Genomic DNA, 22,787 nt, shown 5'->3' on the forward strand with positions numbered 1-22,787 from the left:
TATCAGGCAGAAAGAACCCAGCTTTATTTTTATATTCCAGTTTGAGGGTGTAGGGCTGGCAGTTAAACCACGCTCCTGACCCCACCCCCATCTTTTTAGTTGTTAACAGAGTGTATTTTGCATGGAATCAGTGACACTCAAACACAGAACCCCATGATGCTATTTATCCCAGCCTCTTTTCTCTATGTGTCCCAATTAAGCAAATTTTACTGTATCCCACAGTGTAGCATGTTGTGGCTTGTGTCTTGGTCTTTTGTTTTCCACAGGCAGCTACTTGTTAGAACACAGCCAAATGAAATCTAAAGAGCGTCTCCTCAGAGTGGACTGAAGTTTAAAATCATCATACATTTATTAACACGGCTACGGCGCTGCAGCATCTCCACTGTGATTTACTCCGCTTCTAGATACGGCCAGTGTATCTTAGTAAAGAGTAAAACTAAAGTCAGCAAATGTATGTAATTAATGTGATGAAGAAAAGAGAGGCTTTGGGGCTATTAATATGAATTACTTTCACATTACCCTGAGCAGAAAGGTTATTGATCCATATAAATAAGTTCATGCAATAATGTGCTAATGGAGAAAGGTCACCTTGAAAACTCTGGTATCCTGTCCCTCATTAACTTGAAACTTACTGAAAGTTTGGAACTGATGAGTTGGTTTGAATTAGTCACTGTCCAGAATAAATAGCATCCAGACTTTTGAAAGAATATTAGGTAAGTGTTGACAGCATGTCCATTGCTATTTAAGCCACAAATAATTAATTATCTGGACTAAGGAGATTACAAAGTGAGGGCAAAATTCTCCCATTGTATTATGACCCTTTTACAACACAGCTGCTGGCATAAAGGGGCCATAAATCTGGTGGAACTGGCCATTGGGGAAATGCCTTCTCTTAGACAGAGTCCCCCTATGGCGCAAAGCTGGCCCAATGACTCTATGACTTGCCACTGCAAGGGGCATGGCCAGAACGCAATTGTGCTCTGGCTATTCCTGAAATCAATGGAACATTGCTGATTTAGAACAGTTGATGAGCTGATCCACATGGGATCTTTGTTTTGTTTTAACATGTGAACAGAATAAGTTAGCATTTTCCAATGTATAAGCTGCATGAATTTTGTAAAATGAAATTGCTTTGGTATTGGATTACAGGTCTTCAGCAAAACCTTTGAGATAGTCTGCATTGCACCTCGTGAAACAGAAAACTTTAAGATTATTTTGTTCTGAACTACTACAACTTCAGTAATCAAGAGTGCAGGAGACACTGCACACTGAACTGACTTGTCACAGAAGGAGATGCAGGAGCATTGTGGGACTGTGCTGGAAAGTCCTATTGCAACTGTGGATCTACGCCACCAGTGCTTACAGCATAAACTAGTGCTGCACCGGCCCAGTGCACAATGTATGTCAAGCAGTCTTGTGTCTGGCATGATAAATGTTACAGACATGGCAGGGGCTTGGAATGCCAAAATCCTCTAGGCCAGGAGTTAAAAGGACAAAGATGATCTTAGAAAGAAGGTAGACAATTGAAGAGATGGAGAATTAGAGGAATGATGAGCATTGCAGAAGTCTGGTTTACATTCAGAAAAGCTGTAAATCAGGTTTGGATAAGCAGTCTTTTAAGGCACATACACCACGCTGGTACTGTACCTCTCCAACTGGGGATTAATGTATCTAAGGTACAAAAGTCTGAAATGAGCCAAGTTGCAATGGTGCAATTCACTAGCATATAAAAGCAAAACTTTAGACTCTCTCACCTGCTGCTGTCGTGCAAGGTGTGACATTGTGTGGGAATATCTATATAGAGTTTATGAATTCTGGTTAATTTTAGTAAAGTGCTATATCACTGAATTCCTCTGTGTGTAGTGAGTCAGCCATGGGATAACAGGTTCTTGAAATGTACCACCTAGCCTGTCTGGAAGAAGCTGACAGAATAAACAAAAGAAGTCATTGAACTGTGCTATGGCCAAACAATAGGTATGCTAAAGAGGGTGCCTGAGGTGGAAAACAAATTCAGCCAGCTGCAGGGAAAGAGAAATGGAAAGTGAAAAATCCCCAAACAGGAGAACAAAGGGACAGAGGATGTGTCAGAGAAGAGGTTTTAAAAAATTAAGAAGGTTTGTGACAAGAGATGGGAACAGAGATGCATGCTTTCATACCAGAGGGACCTTTTTGGACTGTGGCACCAGTCAAGGTCAAAAGAAACTGGATATAGGAAAAAGAGAGAGTCTGCGATTTGTAGAAGTCATGTGCAGTGTGGGAAACAGATCCTAGACATACTAAAGACTCTGACCAAAACCCAACGAACACTCAAGAGTGGTAAGGAAACAGGCAGGGAAATGCATACAGGTGTTTTATTTTTTGTCTAGATCTAGAATTGTGTTAGAAACCTTTGCAAAGTCTATGTGTTATGTGATTCAGGTATACATGTCCCTGGAGAAGTAGACTGTAACCAGAGTACTCACAAGGGTGGAGGTCTATGAAAAGGTGTGTTTAAGTTGCTGACCCCCAGACTCCCCAGTAACAGTACTGGGGGCCTACGGCAGCTGGGCCACCAGGTCCCACTTTGTAAGGGAGTAACAGACAAAGTCTGTGCCCAGGAAGTGTGCCAGAGACTGCTGGAGCCTACTCAGACTGAAGGAATCCTAAGAGCAGAGATGACCCATGCCTGCCAATAGTGGGGGGGAGGGGAGAGAGTGAGGGCAGCTGGCTTCAGCAGTGTTCCTGAGCATGCTCAGTCTGTGAGACCATGCTGAGTACAAGCCAAGCAACAAAGGGGGGTGGAGGAAGGGTGGCACATGCATCAGGTCTGCTTAAGACCACTTGGGCCCATTGTGGTAGGACCCAAACACAGCAGCCTGGTGAACATCCAAATGGGGGAACTTGACCAGGACCATGAAAAGCTTGTCTATGCTGAGTTTATCTATGCAGATTTTTTTTAAAAAAATCCCCATCATTGTGCTACCTCCGCTGCAGATGGAATGAAAGCAGTGGCACAAAAATCTTATGTAGACAGTGCGCCACTGCCATTTTTACCACCATGCCATCTAGATTTTCTCTGAGTGGGGTTAGACATGGTGGCAAAAAACACTGGTGCCCTGTCTACACTAGAATTCAGGAGCGGCAGGTTTGTATAATTTTTGGGGGTGCCCAGAATGGGTCCAAGTCCTGCCCCCTTCCCCCACACACCTGCCTAAGACTCTGGGAGGGAGTTTGGGTTCAGGAAAGGGTTTGGGGTGCAGGCTCTGGGAGGAAGTTTGGGTGCGGGAGGGGTGCGGGCTCTGGGACAGAGTTTGGGTGCTGGGTGCGGACTCTGGGCTGGGACAGGGGGTTGGGTTGCGGGAGGGGGTATGGGGTGTGGGGTTGGGACCGGGATGAGGAGTTTGGGGTGCAACAGGCAGGCTGCCCCAAGGCTGGGGCGCAGGGCCAGAGAGGAAGACTCCCCCAGCCCTCTCCTCACCGGCAGAAATGAGCTCCGAGGGAGGGGGGGTCCCCCCAGGCTGCTGCTCAGGAGGTCCAGCCAGGAAAAGTCCCCACTCCAGAGTCAACTCAGAGTCGCCTGCTGGGGTGTGTGTGTGTGTGTGTGTGTGTGTGTGTGTGTGTGTGTGTGTGTGTGTGTGTGTGTGTGTGTGTGTGTGTGTGTGTGTGTGTGTGTGTGTGTGTGTGTGTGTGTGTGTGTCATGCACCTCCTCCACTCCTCCCTCCATAGGTGCAGCAGCCACCTCAGCCTGCCCCCGGCGCTGCTCCCTTGTAGCCTGCAGCTGCCAGCAAGGGAGTGCTGCGCGGAGCTTCAGGGGCAGCTGCTTGCTGCCCAGGGCAGGCAGGGATGCTCGGGGGAGGCGCACAGGGACAGCAAGCAGGGCCGGGGGACACTCCAGGGGAGGCATGCGGGGGCGGCAGTCTGGGCTGGGGAGAGACCCGGCCCCGAACATTGGTGGAGCCGGGCCCCCCGGGCCCTGAATTTGCTGAAGCCCGGGCATCACGGGCTCGTACAACTCGCCGCCCCTGCTAGAATTCCCATCATTCCTACCACCGTTGGAGCAACATGCTGGTAGAACAATAGGACAGTTTAAGGAAAAGTTCATTGTAGTCACATCCTGAGAAGTTTCAGGGAATTCTCCCACTATTGGGCTAATACCAGTGCAGCTTTGGCAATCGCAGTGTTGGCATAGACCAGCCACTAGTGCTTTGTCTCAAGAGTTTCAGGGATACACAGTATATAGCAGGGGTGGGCAAACTACGGCTCATGGGCCACATCTGGCCCATCAGACCTTTTAATCCGGCCCTCAGCTCCCACTTGAGAGCAGGTTCGGGGGCTTGCCCCACTCCGCATGGCTCCCAGGAAGCAGCCGGCATGACCTCCCCTCAGGCTCCTACGTAGTATGCGGAGGCATGGCCAGGCGGCTCTGCACACTGCCCCGTCCGCAGGCGCTGCCCCCGCAGCTCCCATTGGCTGCAGTTCCTGGCCAATGGGAGCTGCAGGGGTAGTGCCTGCGGACGGGGCAGCGCACAGAGGCACCTGGCCGCGCCTCCGCATAGGAGCCAGAGAGGGGACATGCTTCCGGGAGCTGCTTGAGGTAAATGCTGCCTGGAGCCTGTGCCACCCGGAGCCCCCCACCCCCGCACCCCAATCCCCTGCCACAGCCCTGATCCCCCTCCCAACCCCTTGGTCCCAGCCTGGAGCCCCCTCCTGCACCCCAAACCGCTTATCCCCAGCTCCACCCCAGAGCCCGCATCCCCAGCCAGAGCCCTCACCCCCCCACCCCAACTCCCTGCCCCAGCCCAGAGCCCCCTCCCACACCTTGAACTCCTAATTCCTGGCCCCTCCCCAGAGCCCGCACCCCCAGCTGGAGCCTGCACCCCTACCCCAAATTTCATGAGCATTCATAGAATCATAGAATCATAGAATATCAGGGTTGGAAGGGACCCCAGAAGGTCATCTAGTCCAACCCCCTGCTCGAAGCAGGACCAATTCCCAGTTAAATCATCCCAGCCAGGGCTTTGTCAAGCCTGACCTTAAAAACCTCTAAGGAAGGAGATTCTACCACCTCCCTAGGTAACGCATTCCAGTGTTTCACACTGGATCACACTGGATCGGATGCATCTGATGAAGTGAGCTGTAGCTCACGAAAGCTTATGCTCAAATAAATTTGTTAGTCTCTAAGGTGCCACAAGTCCTCCTTTTCTTTTTACAATAGTTATAGTCCATCATTCTCTTGGACTATTTAATGTATTATTTATTAGCCAACCCAACTTTTTAGAACAAAACAAAAAACACACACAACTCTTATAAATTGCGGGGGCAGACACAAAAGAGGCAGCTGGAACATTGAAAGGGTATTTTGTACAATCAAGGCAACAACAACCTGGCAGTTTTTACGATGAGCCAGAAAGGGAGGGAGGTTCAGGGAATTTAGGGCAGCTGTGAAATCAGACTCTCAGTCTAGCAAAACAGGATGATGTGAGCAAGGGGTGAGACAACATAGGGGAAGCCTCGCCCTGGACTCACACTGATTGGCTTTTCTACTCCTCACCTGAGGCCTGATGTATGAGCGACACACAGTGCAATTCAGTGCAATCTCCATGCAGTGCAGGCTGCCTCTTTCATCACCCTCATTGCAGCAGACGCATACATTAACAACTGCCAGTTCTGCCAGCAGCCCATCCCCAGGCAGGAAACACGCGACTCATCCCACGGCTGCTGTACTTACAAACTGAATGCTTTGTGGTTTCCTTATAAGACATTCATCTCGCAGCTGCAGCTTATGTTAGTTCTCCACAAAGGTCCGGTAACTCATGTTAGTTCTCTATTGAATGCTGTAAAATGAAAGAGGCTCCTTCCTTGGGAGAGCCAAAGGTCACGGTGTGGTAATTTTAGAAATGGGAGACTAGGCAATGTGGACTGACTGGCTCAGGGAATTTGGAGTTGCCAAGATTTTTAACTTATTTCAAGAGATCACTCTCAGATTGTGAAGGAGAGTTGGGGCTGCTCTGGGGCTGTGTGTTATTCTGGGTTATGAGATTAGCACCGCCCCGCAGCTCTGCCTCTTTCCACCTTTCTCACAGTAAAGAAGCAACAGTTCCTTTTTAAAAATCACTATGGACTTGATTTCAGCCTGCAGATAGTCCCTCTAAAATTTCAGGCAGGCTGTGGAGTCCTCCGTGGTAGCTTGTTTTGTCCATCAGCTTTGGTATCTAAACTGGGTATAGCAGTCAAACATGGCTGCTTTCTTCAGCCTTCCTGGGGTCGCTCTAAGTTATGAGTGCAGAGGGGAAGAGAATAGGTCTGTCTCCTGGGTCTTCTCCCCAACAGTAGTCACTCCATATTCCACCTGCCACCCCGACCCTTAGCAGTCATGGCAGCCTGTAGGGGCAGGGAAGCAGTTTGATGTGAGGTGACTCTTCTGGCCTTGCATTTCCTCATCATTTTTGCCCAGTGCCCACTAAAGCCCTGTACATCTGCCAACCTACTCCTTCTCAGGAGACCGGGCCATTAGTAGGGACTGCAAGTTTCTGGGATAGGTCTCTAGAACTAGTAACTGTTCTGGCCAAACCAGGAAAGTTCTAATCGGAGACTGATAAAGGCACAGGAGACATTCTCCTCAAGGTTTCCACCTCAAATCCTGCCAGTATCAGAAATGATTGGGCGATCTGGTGGTCAATGGGACAGCAGTTTGTGAGACAACAATTCCAAACCGGCAGGTGTCACATCACAAAAGCACAACAAGTGGCACTAGTGAGTCCACTTGCTGGGTGTCCCAATAAAGAGGGCAAGTACTGAATGGCCTTAGAAAATAAAATCTTCCCTTATCCTTAGATATACTCTGCCAACTGCCCCAACATCCAGGTGGTCAGAGTTGAAGCACACCAGGAGGACAGCCTGGGAGGGGCAGGGGGAAGCTTGATCTGTGGTGCCACGCTTACCTGTTCTGTACAGAGATAGAGAGCTTCTATCTCCAGGTTGTTGATACAGCATCTGTCACAAGCATTAAAGTCATCAGCCCATTTTAAAAGAAGGGGGATTCTTCAGGTACAATATACCACAGCTTTCAGGTGTTAACAGGCCATGGATCATTTTACCATGTTTTAGGGAACCACTGCTTGTGTCAGCACATCCTAGTGTCATACACTGTCTCCTCAGTTAACCTCCTTAGGACACAAGTCAAAAACATGAATCACTGCTGCAGAATAAGGGCACTGACCTAAGGAGACCTACATACTGTCCCCTAGTTGCCACACTTGGACTTTCTTCGCTGCCATGTTCACGGATAGGACTAACATGATAGCTTCCTCTACAATCAGATCTGCTATTGGGTGGCAATTGGTAAGTCTGCCAAAAGCCAATCCAGGACAAGACCTTAGCTGAAGAGAGACATTTTCCTACAGCAATCAGGAGATTGCTGACAACATTTGGTTGGGTGTGTAGAGAGCAGGACTGCAGGTCAAAAGCTCGGGGGTTTCCAATCTGATATCCTCAGTCCAGGATAGAGCCAAAGATTTTAATCTTTAAATATTTTTCTTATCTGTCAAGTCAGGGAAACACTCACCTGCTGTACCTCATAGGGATGTTATGAGGCCTAGTTAATTAACTGAGGCTTATAAAGTACTTTGAGATCTTTGGATATAAGTGCAAAGTATAATTTTTATAACTCCCACCGTTTGGATAGAGACTGCCTGAAATTAGCTGTGTGCACATTTATACCACGTGCTTGGAGCAGTAGCCTTCTGTGGCAGGTGCTGTAGAAAGAGCTCAAATAGCAGACAGAACAAGTTACAGAAGAAAACAGGATTCCAAAAGAGAAAATACATAAATAATCCACTTGCGAAGTCACCTCAAAGGGGAGGGGAGAGGAAGGTACACATTTTTCTTCAAAATCCATGGGTGGTTCTGCAAAGACCCAATCCTGCTCTCACTTGTACTCACTTGTGAAACTCCCATTGCCTTCAGTGAGAGCAGGAAGGCTAGATCAAATATACACTCAGCTAGGTTAGAGCAAATGCTACACTCTCTCAGACTTTCCTGAAAGTATCTACAATGTTGGAACCCTGGCTGGGCTGAGGGCAGGGGAGCTGGGAGAGGGAGGTTTTACAACAGATGCATTTATTTATTCTGGATTTGCCTGACAAATGTGAGCTGTACGTCACTGAGCAACTGTTACGAAAAGCCAATGATGCATTCCGTTTTCTAGACACCCTCCAGACAGCTCGGTGCTGAGTCATCTGTGAACGTGCTTGCAGATGACAGGAACTTGTGATGTAACGTTAGTCAAAGATTTTATCATAGCCTACATCCTTAAACCCCCCCCCCTGAGCAGCAGTTTGTGGGACTGTGGAGCACACAGTTTGTCACATGCACAATGGGGCTGGGAACTGACACAGACGCAGCAGAGCTCAGACCTGCTGAATCCTGCCAGAGCTAGTTCAGCAGTTATCTGACACCTTTCAAAAACAGTTGCTTATTTAGCCCGGTTGACAGCTGGTTTACAAGTGCTCATCTCATTGGCCTCTAGGATATCAATTAGGGTTTATCTGGTCTGCTAGTCAAATTATGCATTTTCAATGGGGATTTACAGTTTTAAAAAGTAGGGAAAATCCTACCCACAGGTTGTCAGTTTCCATGGACAACCTAATAGAGGGACAACTGCCAATAGACACCTAGAAAACTGAAAATAATATTAAATGGAAAAAAAGAGCGTTTCACAACGGGGTCACTGGTTCCAACCTAGCAGAGGTTGATAGTCACTGAAAGCCAGTTACCACCTGATAGCTGCTTGGTGGTTAATATGAGATGAGAGGATGACTGTCCAGTTTTTATCATTTAAGACTCACAGACACACCTGGTACTTGTCTTTACAGACACCCAAGACTGAACCACTCGTCACCTATAGAGATAGCCCCTCCAGTTCTGGGTTGAATCACATTGGTGGAACATCGTTGACTTGGATACCTATTCTATGGCTAAAGGACTTCAGTCTCCAGGGTGGCTGATCCGGTACCTTTCACCGACACTAAAGTAATCTTAATGAAAAACAATCACAAGTGCTCTGAGCCACGGGATGTGGCTGCTTCAGGAGAAAACGTGGTTAGCTGGGAGTCAGACTGTGCGCCACTCTAAAACAGCCTATTTTTAGGCAAGACATTGTTTTCCTCTTGCCAGGGAGTGGCCAATCACTACAAGGATATTAGTGAATACTACACTACTGAAATTCTGAACAGGTGATCACGGAATAAGTTAATTCACTTGTGCCCTTTCATAGCTACTCCCCAGGAAGGCTCTCCAAGATCCCAGCCAGCGAACAATCCAGGGGCTGACAGTAGAGGATACCGCTTTGAATCTAGCCTGGCATACGGTAGTTTTTTATGGCATTCCAGTGGCAGGGAGGCACCAAGCACAGTGAGACTGTTCTGTCTGCTGAAGGCTATTAGGGTATCAAAGCCTACATTTCCCTTAAATCTTGGAGTGTATTATACCCGTGCAGTCTGTTCGGGGATTGGTGATGTTGCTGTTCATATGTCTCAGAATCTGAAAGACTAACTAGGGACAGCAGTGGAGTAAACCAAGGCTGTGTCTCTGCTGCTGTACCCTTCCCTCCATTCAGAGTGCACTGAACTAGCAGAGCTTTTTAGAAACACAGTGGAAAAATGGCACCTGTATTGCTCAAAATATAACAACTGTCCTCTGAACAGGGGATGGCTGGTATGCCCCATATGTGTGAAGTCACCTGGTAAAGGCTGATCTATGGCCATGTGGTCTCTACTTCAGAGTAACTGAGCACATCACAACCTCAGTGAGACTGATCTCCAGCGACCCTGCTCCTGCAACCTGAGAAATCATGCCTAATCAGGGGAGCCCCCTACTGCATATCAGCTCACTGTGACAATGCCATTAGTCTAGTAGAGGTCGACCAGCAGATAGATTGGTCTCAAATGCTACTAGTACAGTGATTGTTGTCCCTCACTCCTGTTTTTCCTGGCCCCTCTTCCAGAACATTTTACCACAGCCTCTGAGCAGCGCTTGTCTAAGCCCTTCTTACTTGGGCAGTATGTGTAAATAGACTGACAACACATTCATGCAATGCATTTACACTGCGAGAGAAAGACTCAGCGTTCCTCGGATTGGTGAAGACATCATTCCAACAGAATTCTAGATTTGACTCTTTTGCTTTAAAACTAGAGCTCAAATTTTCAATCTTGACAGCTGCCCTCTGCCCCAGAGGTAGCTACATTTCAGTGATGCTGTACATACATCTGTAAAGTGCTTTAGGTCCTTCAGAACGAAGGGTTTAGTAAACTATATTCAGTCGCTTGTGTGGGATGTGATAATGTCTGAAGTTTTATCACATAAGGAATCTAGCTCAGTGATGAGCTGCCAAAATCTTAACAACGGGTTCCCTCCTCACCCCACGAGGGGGTCGTTGCCCACCCCCCCTCCCCTCCGGGACTCCTGCTCCATCCAACCCCCCCGTGTTCCTTGACGCCCCCCCCAGGACCCCTGCCCCATCCACCCCTGTCCCCTGACTGCCCCCAGAACCGGGCAGGAGGGTCTCGTGGGCCACCGTAGTGGGTGCCCACCCCAGCCCTAAGAGCCAGAGGGACCTGCCGGGGTGAGGTGGGGAGTCCCGGTGGTGCTTACCTGGGGCAGCTCCCAGGAAGCATCCGGCAGGTGCCTCTGGCTCCTAGGGGCGGGGGAGCGGAGCTGGGGGGGGTTGGGGGGAGCAGGGGGAGCGGCCACTCCCCCACTGGTCACATCAAAAGTGGCGCCTTAGGCACCGACTCCCTGGGTGCTCCGGGGCTGGAGCATCCACAGGGAAAATTGGTGGGTGCAGAGCCCCCACCGGCAGCTCCCCGCTCCGCGCCCGGCCCCAGCTCACCTCCGCTCTGCCTCCACCTCCTCCCCTGAACCACCCCGCTCTGCTTCTCCGTGCCCCCCCACCCCCCCGGCTTCCCGCGAATCAGCTGTTCGGCGGGAAGCAGGGGAGGACTGAGAAGCAGGCCACGGCTTCCCACTCAGGCCGAGGGTGGTGGAGGTGAGCTGGGGTGGGGAGCAGTTCCCCTGCACCCCCCCCCCCGGGTTACCTGCTGCGGTGCAGGCGGCCCTCCTTGCCCCCCCCCACCCGAGCTCACCTCCGCCTCCCTGGGCCTGAGCGGGAAGCCGCTGCTTGCTTCTCAGCTCGCCCCAGCTTCCCACCGAACAGCTGATTTGCGGGAAGCCTGGGGAAGGGGGCAGAGAAGCAGAGCGGGGTGGCGCGTTCAGGGGAGGAGGTGGAGCGGAGGTGACCTGGGGCCGGGGGTGGGGAGCTGCCGGTGGGTGCTCTGCACCCACCACATTTTCCCCTTGGGTGCTCCAGGACTGGAGCACCCTTGGAGTCGGTGCCTAAGGCGCCACTTTTGGCCGGTTAAATTTAGAAGCCCTTTTAGAACCGGTTGTCCCTCGCGAAACAACCGGTTCTAAAAGGGCTTCTAAATTTAACAACTGGTTCTAGCAAACCGGTGTGAACCGGCTCCAGCTCACCACTGCTCTAGCTCCTGGGCCTGAAGGGCTGCAAAGGTGGAGTGCTCAGATCCTTGGAGAAGGAAGCACCTCGCCTCAGTCCATGGCAATTCCACTGGCCAAGTTAGGAGCAGCATTGATGGGTTCTGGATGCCCAGCCCTCTCCCTGGAGGCATGGGGGCAGGAAGAAAGGTGAAAGAGCTGAGAAGGTCTTGAAAGACCCATGATGGGAAACCAGAAGCCAGTGGCCTCAGACATTGAGACATCCCCTGCCCCCTCATACACCTGACTATCTGGGGAGAGTGAGGAAGGGGAGGAGGGAAGAGAGAGGTCTTGCCTGACCTTAAAGAGAGCCAGGAGGAGGAGTGTGACCAGGCCAGAGGGTGGGGGGAAGTAGGGAGCAAGTCAGTCCCCCAAGTTTAGGAGATGAGGGACAGGTGAAATGCAACCTACCCCAACCTCAACGTGAGTCAGAGCTCCTTCATTTGATCCATGACTTGTTGCAATTTTTCAGAATATTCCAGTTGAAGTAAGGTTGCTTTGCTCTACTCTCTCTCCCCTCTCGCCCTTGCTCCATAGGTAAACCACGGGTCATGAGGGCACTCAGCAGGTTCCATTTATGGATGAGCTATATTAGCTCTAGATAAGAGTGAGGAGTGTGCATGCAGCCACAGAGAGGGGGTGAAAGAGGGCAGAGCAGGCATCCTCCACCATGCATGCTCTCCATATTTGCCCAGACTCAAATAAATTGCTTCTGTGTCATCATTCCCCTTTATGCACTGTGTCAAATAATTAAATCTTGAGTTTCTGCTTCTTTATTTGTGACTTTGAGAAAGCTGCTCAGAAGGTGACTTGTCTTATGTTATTAATATAAAAAGTACCTCACCATTTGTACATTTGCTATGTCACCTCAGGCTAGGATCATCTCTTACACATTCAGAAAGATCATACTGGGTCACTCCTGGAATGGGAGATGTTCAGGAAACATCTAGGTATTTCAGCACATGCGCTGGTGATTCATAAGGTGGCACTTTTCCCTCTGAGGCAGTGCTGAAGTAATGTCTCAACCTGCTGCTAAGGGTACCATCTTTGAGATGGGTCAGAGGTCACATAAGCGCTTTCCATCATTAAAGATCCTATTTTTTCCAATTAGCACCAGTGGGGTGTTGACTCCAGATATCTAGCTAATTACTTCTAACTGCCTACATTCTTCCTGTAGGTGGTTCTTCATTTCCTGTGTGAAGTGCTGATCTAGTGTTGCTGTGGCTCACCCCAGAAGTGGCAGCATTTCAGAGATGGGTGATGAGTCATCTGTATCTGAGGCATACATACACAATACTCTGAGATTAAAGGCCCCAGATAAATATAAGATGTTTGCATGAAATATAACCTGACCTAAAACACTGCACACAAGAGTAGTTTAGAACCATAGAAATGTAGAATCAGAAGGGGCCTTGATAGGTCCCTTGCACTGAGGCAGGACTAAGTATTATCTAGACCATTCTTGACAGGTGTTTGTCTAACCTGCTCTTAAAATCCTCCAGTGACAGAAATTCCCCACTCTCCCTAGGTAATTTGTTCCAGTGCTTAACCACCCTGACATTAGGAAGTTTTTCATAATGTCTAACCTCAATCTCCCTTGCAATTTAAGCCCATTACTTCATGTCCTGTCCTCAGTGGTTAAAGAGAACAATTTATCACTCTCCTCTTTATAACAACCTTTTATACACAGTGCTGGATTTCCAATTAGGCACAGTAGGCATGTGCCTAGGGGCGCTGCATTCTCTAAAACTCTCTAAAACTATGTGCAACACGAAGGTCAGCTGTAGGCGGGGTGGTGGGGAGGGGAGGATGAAGATGCTAAGCCTTACAAAAGGCGTAAATCCGGCCCTGTTTATATACTTGAAGACTGTTATCATGGCACCTCTCAGTCTCTTCTTCAGACTAAACCAACCCAATTTTTTCAATCATTCCTTGTAGGTCATGTTTTCTAGACCTTTAATAATTTTTGTTGCTCTCCTCTGGCTTTTCTCCAATTTGTCCTCATCTTTTCTGAAGTGTGGTGCCCAGAACTGGACACAATTCTCCAGTTGAGGCCTTATTAGTGCTGAGTAAAGTAGAATTACTTCTTGTGTCTGGCTACAACACTCTGCTAATAAATCCCAGAATGAAGTTACCGTTGCAAAAAAAGCTATTATATTGTTGACCCATATTTAGTTTGTGATCCACTATAACCCCCAGATTATTTTCTGCAGTATTCCTACCTAGGCAGTCATCTCCCCCCATCCACAAGGCTTGTTACCTTGTCAAAGTAGGATATTAGGTTGGTCACAGAAACAAGAGCTTAGGAAGACATGGAGAATTTATTTCCCCCCTGTTGTACATGTGTCATGCCTGTGATTGTGATAGGAGACCCTATAATTTGGAATGGTTTTCAGACACTTCGTTGCCAAGAACCAGACCCCCCCAAAAGTGCACCAACTCATCTCAAAAGGTATGGAGGGCATGAGTTCTTCCTGCCTGCTAAGCAGAATGGATTTGATCAGCATGTTCTACCATATTTGTTAACAAAGGCTTTCAAGTTTAAGGGTTTGGCTACATGGTTTCTTAGCACATGGCAAGTCGGGGTATAAATCTACACTGCACTGACCTGCAACACACTAACTCAGCATGTGGACCCTGCTGCCACACACTAAAAGTTCTGTACTGTGTTTTGACTGACCAGTAGTAGAAGCCGCTGAACAAGAGCAGGAACAAGCAAAGATGGAATAGGAGATCATCACTGACTGAAGGAATCAGCATCCCTCAGAGCACAAACTCAGCCAGTTTATTAAGGAATGGTGACGTGCATTCAGCCAAATCCAGGGAGATGCTGGCAGCATAAGCAGGGGGTGGGGAACGGCAGGTTGCCAACTCTGGTTGGATGGATTCCTGGAGGTTTAATCAGATGACAATCTTGAAAATCAAAGATTAATCTTTAATTCCTGGGGATTCCAGGACAATCCTAGAGGGTCGGGCAACCCTATTTTTAGAGCCCTGTGTGGATAAAAAATTTGTATCCGCATCTGAGCCGTAATCTGCAAACATGGTCCGTGGATATCCACAGATTTGCGGGGCTCTACCTATTTTCCCCTCATACTCCCTCACTTGCTTCTTGAAATCCTATTCAACAAACAAAACAATTGAACACTTAGCCCTCATTAGAGACGGCATCAAACACCTCCAAGATTCACATGCTGGGTTTGAATTCTGTCTATGTTTTCTAATTTTGACCCATCGTATTTGACTATTAACTAGTTGATCCACACAAAACCCCTACTAGGGGGAGTGATTAAGAAAACTGAAGGCATCAACCTTTGTGAATTCTCTGGGATCAGCCTGGAGGAAACAGGGAGACACACGGCTTTGTTTTGTTATCCTATTCTGACTAGGTGATTGTCAACGGCACCTCTCTGGTGCCCCCTCCCACACCCGGTGTACCCTGGAAAACTTGCAGGGGAAAACAAATGACGATGAGACAAAGAGTGTGGGGCTCCTGGTTCATTAGCTCTGCAGAGGCCCCACTGCTCCAATTGGAATTTGTATCTGCAGTTCCAATGCAATTTAAAACCAGTGTTCTCATCCCAGAGCCTGCCCAGCTGGGTTCACAAAGCACAGAGGCGGCATGACGCACTGTGGCATCTCCTGCTGCACTCTGATGTGTGTTTATTTCTTTACTTGCCTCTTTATGTGGAGCGGAGTGTAGGGGTGGAGCTGTTCCCAAAGCTTTCTGAGAAAGAAAGAACTAATGTGTCCCTGCTGCCAAGACACAAGACAAGAACAACGAGTGCTCACTGCTCTGAACAGTAGCTTAGTAGTATTGTACAATGAGGTACCTATAGCAAGCAAACATATTCACAGCAATTATAACCAAACACATACACAGAAGGAGGGGGTGGAAAAGAGATGCATAATCCTCTTTTCAGAGTAACAGCCGTGTTAGTCTGTATTCGCAAAAAGAAAAGGAGGACTTGTGGCACCTTAGAGACTAACCAATTTATTTGAGCATAAGCTTTCGTGAGCTGTAGCTGTAGCTCACGAAAGCTTATGCTCAAATAAATTGGTTAGTCTCTAAGGTGCCACAGGTACTCCTTTTCTTTTTGCAATCCTCTTTGTCAGGGTTGAAAACAACACCTCCCTGGCCGCTGCTTTTAGTTCAGGAGTTGGTCAAATTACCCAACTGAAGGCTGTTTCCTGCATTGGCATCTTGCCAGGTGCCCTAGGGCAGCATGTGTGTCTTTAATAGGGAGAGAGGCATGATCTGCTAGAATGGTAATTTCCAGCATTCCTGCAGCGAGCTCCCAGCTTGTAGTTTTCTATCTTGATCAGAGTTGCCAAAGTACGGTGCTCCAATGGCCAACCTAGGTGAGTCCCATGGGACTTGACTGTCTTCTACTAGTCCCATGAAGAGTCAGCAGATAACAGAGCTATGGCAGTGTGAGGAGAAGCAGGCCTACTGGCTCTGTGAATGTCATGACCATACTGGAGATGAGGCCATGGGCCATTGCACTGAACAGCAGAGACTGCCCTTAAGTCTCAAACGTTATTAATTGTAAAACTCCTGTTTTGAGCCAACACAGTCCTATGAACTTTAAAGGAGGGAGCATAAATGGTGGGCTTAGGGCCAAAACATAGAACCCAGACTCCTACCTCCAAGCCTACCAGTCTGTTATGGACGTTGTCACCTTAGGGAAACCACTTAATCTGTGTCTCAGTTTCCCATCTGCAAAATGGACCACTGCTCAGGCTGCTGAGAGAAAATAATTAGTGTTTAAAGAGTGCTTTAAGTTCCTTGTAATTCTTTATCCCCTGCATCCAAAATGTTTTTTATGAAGACAAATTTTGGCTGCTTTAACTGTCAAAGGAATTGTCCTTCCTCCTCTCCCTGAATTGGAAGCATGAAACAAACAGTTTGCTCTGAATTATGTCAGCCATATTTACAGATCCTTCTTAGAATTAAGATAATATTGAGGTCATGTAACATGATCCTAGCTCCAGGAAAAGAGAGCGATGGGCTTTGGTTGGATTGCTGTTTGTTGGCAGTAGTTCTTAGTGCCTCTTGGCAATAAGAGAGCTGGGCTTGTGTGTAAATTCCTGACTCCTGATTCTGAGCGAGAGAAAGGAGATCAGGCAATTGTCAGAGGTGACTGAGCCAGGATCTGGGTGCTATGCAACAAAAACATATTCCAAAGTTGCCAGTGCCATGTTTCTCATGGTCTATATTAGGCAGTTGCATTCATCTGACTTTCTGACCAGATGTCCATAGGTTGGGTTTTTTTAAACTGTGGCTACCTGTGGCTTTGAGGACAGCTGCTTCCTGCAGCTTACTGACATCAAAAGTCACCCTCTCAGGAACACATCAGGAGTGTCAGAGGCAGGGTCACCATGGGAGTCAAACAAGCAATGGAAATACATTGGACGGGTGGATTCAAAACTCGGGCAGCTCCCTTTGTTCCAAGGATTCAGAACAACTATTGGAGTCAGCAGGGTGAGCTGCCAAGAGTTTGTTCTGTTTAAAGGAAACACCAGTGTAGTACAAGATATTCTGCTCACTGCACCTACAGTGCAAGGAAAATTGAGTCATTACAGCTGTTTTATAAATGGGTCTTAATTAATCCTTGTTACAGTTATATTTAATAATCTTGAAGGAAGATGCTATCTGACTCCCTAATAGTGGAAAATAAGACTCCAGGAATGCAGTTTCCACCTTTAAAGCAATCCACAATTTCTATATGAGCTTATCATGCAGCTTTGCAAGTCTGTTATTTCCAGTGCATTTAAATGGGAGCTGCAGTCAATCAATAAAATGGCTGCTCTTAGACTCCAGTACCATTCGTAATGCTGGAGAGAGTGAACTAGTAACAAGTAACCCTAAAACTTGCTTGGAATAGTATTTTGGCACCTCCATTCTTTAAGGTATTAGAGGCATTTTCCTTAGAATGTGGGTGGGTGGGGAGGTGTGCCCGCAAGAATTGGTCAGCGAACCTTTTCGGTAGGTACATGGTTTGGGCACTGGCACCCACTCTTCCAGTTATTAGTATTAGTCCTTGGACAGTGAAAACATGCACCACACAAATGGTAAATCTCTCTCTTGTTTTCCCAGTACTCCCACCTGCAGTTAGACTCCTGAGTCCTAGCAGGCAACCTAGAGCCTATGAACTATCAGAAATTGCAGCCCCTGCTATGGCACATGCAGGGCAAGGTCAGACAGCTCCTTATGTCCAGGTGGGACATTCCTCTTCCCCGTTATGGCCAGTGTTTACAATTCAGTTGCTAAAACAAGTGTCCCCTCCCTCCAAAATATTGATTTGAATTGAGGGGGCTTAAGGTTTCCGTATGAGCCAACAGGGCTCTTGCATTTAATCCCCCGTCATGAAGTTCCTTCTTGACCTACTGGGGCTCCATCCTGGCATAATTCCACTGGTCACTGTACTGCAAGTCAGGAGACTGAAATCTGATAGCAGCTTTTCAGAATCCATTTCAGGAAGCAAACAGGGCTGTGTATGCATGTGTAGGGAGGGACTTTAAGGAACAGGAAAGGAGAGCTGAAAGCTGGACTAGATGGAAGACTGGCAATGATGAATAGCCTGCAAGACAGAGAGCTGCTCTTACCAATAAGCGTACAGAGCTAGCAGCAGACCCTTTCCACCTGTTAATTATTTGTATGAGGGTAGCAACCAGAGGTCCCAATCAGGATGAGCTGAGGGCACTTATGCAGGGCACTGTAGGAACATGTTAAAATGTAAAGAGCCCAAAGGCTCAGGTAATTTTCAATTGCCTTTGTATTCCCCTATTCCTTAGCCCAACACAGAACTGGGCAATTCCTCCTGGAGGTGAGGCTGTTACATTGAAGCCAAGTGAAAAAGAGTTGAGAGTTGATTTAGAGCAGTGGTTTGCAAACTTTTTGAACTGAGCCTCCCCCACCCTCCTTTGAATTACAATTTTTGGTTGTGCTCTCCCCAACCCAGAAAAAAACAGACACATGCAAAAGCATGCTTGTTAGCCTACTCATAAACCTAACAGAGACCTTAACACAACTTTAATTACATTACCTACACCTTTAAATTTCAAATACACAGATACTTACCAAGGCTTTCTCAGCAACGGGCTGCTTCTACCTTGCAGCCAGGGTGCACTGCTAGGACAGAGCCACTATTTGCTCCTCCCTCCTCAGGTTTTCAGGGTGGGGGAAGGCGCATGCGACAGTCTCTCAAGGCGCAGCCAGTGCTGGGGCTGCTGGGAGTGGAAATCAGCAGAGCCATGGTGAATGTTGACATTGACCCACAGGCTGGTTGGCCCACTGAGGTCAGTCGTGGGGTGCGGGGTTGGCCTAGGCCCTGCTGTGCGGAGCTAGCATAAGCCACCTGGCCTTGCTGCTTGCCCCCCCGAACTTCCCTCCATGGCCCACTATGGGGGCATGCCCCCCAGTTTGAAAACCTCCGATTTCGAGAGAATGGATGAAAAAGCACAAATGTGTTAAACAATTTGAAGTTTAAGGACAGGGTGGGAATTTTAGCCATCAAACATGACATTCCTTTAAAAGCCAGACTATCAATATAATTTTTAAAGATTGTTTATACAGCATCAGATGGTAGCAAAATAAGGCAGGCTTAAGTGGAACCCAGATGCTCCCTTCCACCGGGGAATTAAAATCACACCAATGAAGAGTAAAAAGACCATCTCTCAAGGACAAATACCGAGCGATTTTCTAAAACCTAAAAGGAACAAAACCCCACACAATGAAGCGTGGAAGCCCAACAAGTGCTCAGAATTCGGCAACCCTAGGCTTTCCAGGGAGAGTTGGTATTCCTGCTGCTGCAGCTTAGGGCTGCATGGAGATCTGGAAAGAAGTGAGTTATAGTGGGGTTTGATGCAGATGACCACAAGGTTTCTGAGAGGACACTTGGCTCCTGTCCCATACAGAAAGGCTTGGAGTGGGGGAGGGGCGGTAGGCAGTAAAGAATGACAAAGCCCAGAACAGAACTAAGAGCTCTGCAGCAGCTGGCAAAAATCAGAGTCAGCACATTCTGCACCTACAGTGGGAAAGGCAAAAGGCAGCTAGATTCCTCACACAGGGTCCTAGCGGGAGCAGGGTTTACACCTGCTCAGTGCTTCAATCAGTCTTTCATTCCCTTGCCTGGTCTGCACCCAGATTTAGTACCAGTGTAATTATTTCCATTTTAAAAAATAAAGAAAAGAAAGGAAAAGAAAAAAGACACTTCCCTCCCCCCCTTCCAAATGAATTATGCCAGTAAAATACCTTGTGTAGATGCAGTTATATTGGTATAAAAGATGCCTTATTCCAACATATTTTGTTCCTTTTCCATACAGGAATAAGCTATATCAGTAGAAGTACCCTTATACCAATATAAAACTGCCCACAGTAGGAGTGTACCGGTATACCTACATGGGGATCATTAAAGCAGTACACTGATGTGTTTAGACCAGGGGTTGGCAACCTTTCAGAAGTGGTGTGCCAAGTCTTCATTTATTCACTGTAATTTAAGGTTTCGTGTGCCAGTAATACGTTTTTAGAAAGTCTCTCTCTCTAAGTCTATATTATATAACTAAACTATTGTTGTATGTAAAGTAAATAAGGTTTTTAAAATGTTTAAGAAACTTCATTTAAAATCAAATTAAAATGCAGATCTTATCAGTTTAGTGTGATCCTTGCCCTTGCTTTTCCTTGCTGAGTTTTCCAATGGCTGGCACGTTTTTGGATACTTTAAGCTGCACACAGGCTTCTGAGTGATCAGTTGTTAACCGGCTCCGAGAGGGACAGAGGACAGATTTCATGTGTGAAAATACCTGTTCACACAGGTATGTGGATCCAAATGCTGAAAGCATTGCAAACTCAATTTTCTTCAAACAAACAGTTAAATTTCACTGGCAGGGATGTCCAGCAGGTCAGAATAGAGGCCCCATGATCTCTCTCTGTAGCTTAAAGTGCACTCCACAGATCTACAAACCTTGATGCCCACAATTCTGAGCTTTTTAACTGAATAAACTGCATTTTGAAATCTTCAACACCCATCCACTGAAATACAGACACATCCAAGTTGCTTTTGTTGACATTTTCAGGTTTAATTAGAAAAGAAAGCACTGGGCCAAATCACAGGAAATCTTGAAATAAGTCAGAAAATTCTGATTCCAGTTCTTGCATGTACATTCCAATCTCATCAACACTGACAGTGCAATGTGTCCATAGCTCTTTTATGTGTTGGAAGTAGTGGAAAGTAGAAGTTCGACTATCTGAGAAAAAACTGCTACTTTTACAACAAATGTCTTCCAGACTTTATAAAGATCCAGAACCGTTTGACCTGTACCCTGGAGACAGAGGTTGAGTTTGTTTAGGTGAGCGGTGATGTCAGTTAGAAACATGAGCTTACACAGCCATGTGTCATCATCCAGTTCAGGGTAGTTTTGTCCTTTTTCTGACAAAAAGGCCTTGATTGCATCAAAACAGTTTACAAAGTGCACCAAAACCTTGCCACGACTTAGCCACCGAATGTTGCTGTGAAGTGGGATGTCCTTATAAGCACTGTCCATCTCTTCTAACAGTGCTTGAAACTCTCTGTGAGTCAAAGCAGATCGAGCAACAAGGAAATTCACAATTCGCACCACTGTATTCATCACATTATTAAGCTCTGAATTAGAAATTTTAGCACAGGTTTTCTTGATGGGTGATACAGTGAAATTTGACTGTCGGGTGGCCAATCTGATTTTCAAGCAACTTTACAAATCCCTTCTGTTTTCCAAGATGCAGGAGCACCATCTGTTGTCACACAAAATATTTTTCTGATGTCAACTCCTCGTTCTTCAAAATGGTTTACAAAACTTTCCACTATATCTTCCCCCTTTGTTGTGCCATGCAGGGGTTTTAGGCAACAAAGTTCCTCTTGGATTTCATCGGAAGCACAATATCTTGCAACAACTGCCAAATGTGGAATGTTGTTTATATCCATGCTCTCATCAACTGCAACGCTAAACACTGCTGTGTCTTTTAATGCAGTCGTCTGCTTTTCATTAATGTTTTCTGCCATTTCGCTTATGCGTCTCTCAGCTGTTCTGGCAGAGACAGGGAGTTCTTTTATTCTAGATATGATTGTATCTTTATTTGGTAAATCATTGAACAAAACCTCCAAACTGCTGACAAAAACTTCTTTTATATATTCCCCATCTGTAAATGGTTTTCTGTTTTTTGCAATGCACTGTGCAATCTTGTAACTTCCTTCTGTAGCTTGATTTTTACTTATACTTAAGCTTTTAAAAACACTGCTTTGCTTCTCATATCCTGCTCCTGCCTTTTTGATTGATTTAGTCTTGTCTGCTTCGTCAAGATAGGTTTTCTCATGCTTCGTTTCAAAATGTCATCGAACGCTTGATGTGTGACAAACAACACTTTCACAACAGAGAGCACAAACAGCACGGTCCTTCTTTTGAATAAATCCAAATGTGTCTGTCCAAGAAGGCTGAAATGAACGGACATCTAACTTTGCTTTCTTAGGAGCTGACATTTTGTCAAATGTACCTCTCAACTCACAGTGGGAAAAAAAATGGTGACAGAGGGCATGCACAAGGTCAAACGCAGTACGCTGTTCCATGTGGTCTGATATAAGCAGCAAACCAGGACTTACAAATATCCCAATGGCCTGAAACAATTTTAAAGGTGGGGGTGCTGAGCTGCGCCTCCTCTTGCCTCTGTCTGTACCCCTCACTGCCCCAGGCTGGGGCCAGTGGGCCACAGCTGGGAGCAGCTGCAGAGTGCCGGGCCACGGCCAGGATCAGAGCACCAGGCCAGCGGCTGGTACCCCAGGCCGGCAGCAGGCTGAGCAGGGCCAGCGGCTGGGACCCCAGACTGGCAGCAGGCTGAGCGGCTCAGCCCTCTGCTGGCCTGGGGTTCTGTCCATCCAGGCAGGCAGCAGGCTGAGCGGGGCCGGCGGCCAGAACCCCAGGCCAGCAGCAGAGTGCCACTGAAAATCAATGTGTGCCATAGGTTGCTGACCCCTGGTTGAGACCAACCCTCACTCTGGGCTAGATGGTGCAGCCCTTATGTGAGTAGCCCCTGGGGGACTTCTCATGTGAACAGATGCCCAGCAACATGAGTAAGGGCTGCACGTGCTAGCTCTTTGTGTGCAGCTTGGTTGGGTCTCACATGCAGACCGGGGCCTGGTCTATACTAGAAAATTAGAAGTTTAGTAATTAGTAGTCGGCTTAACTACATCACTCAGGGTGTGAAAAATCCACACCGCTGAGCAGC

The sequence above is a fragment of the Natator depressus genome, chromosome 7 (genome assembly GCF_965152275.1).
Source record: "Natator depressus isolate rNatDep1 chromosome 7, rNatDep2.hap1, whole genome shotgun sequence".
Classification (NCBI taxonomy): Eukaryota; Metazoa; Chordata; order Testudines; family Cheloniidae; genus Natator; species Natator depressus.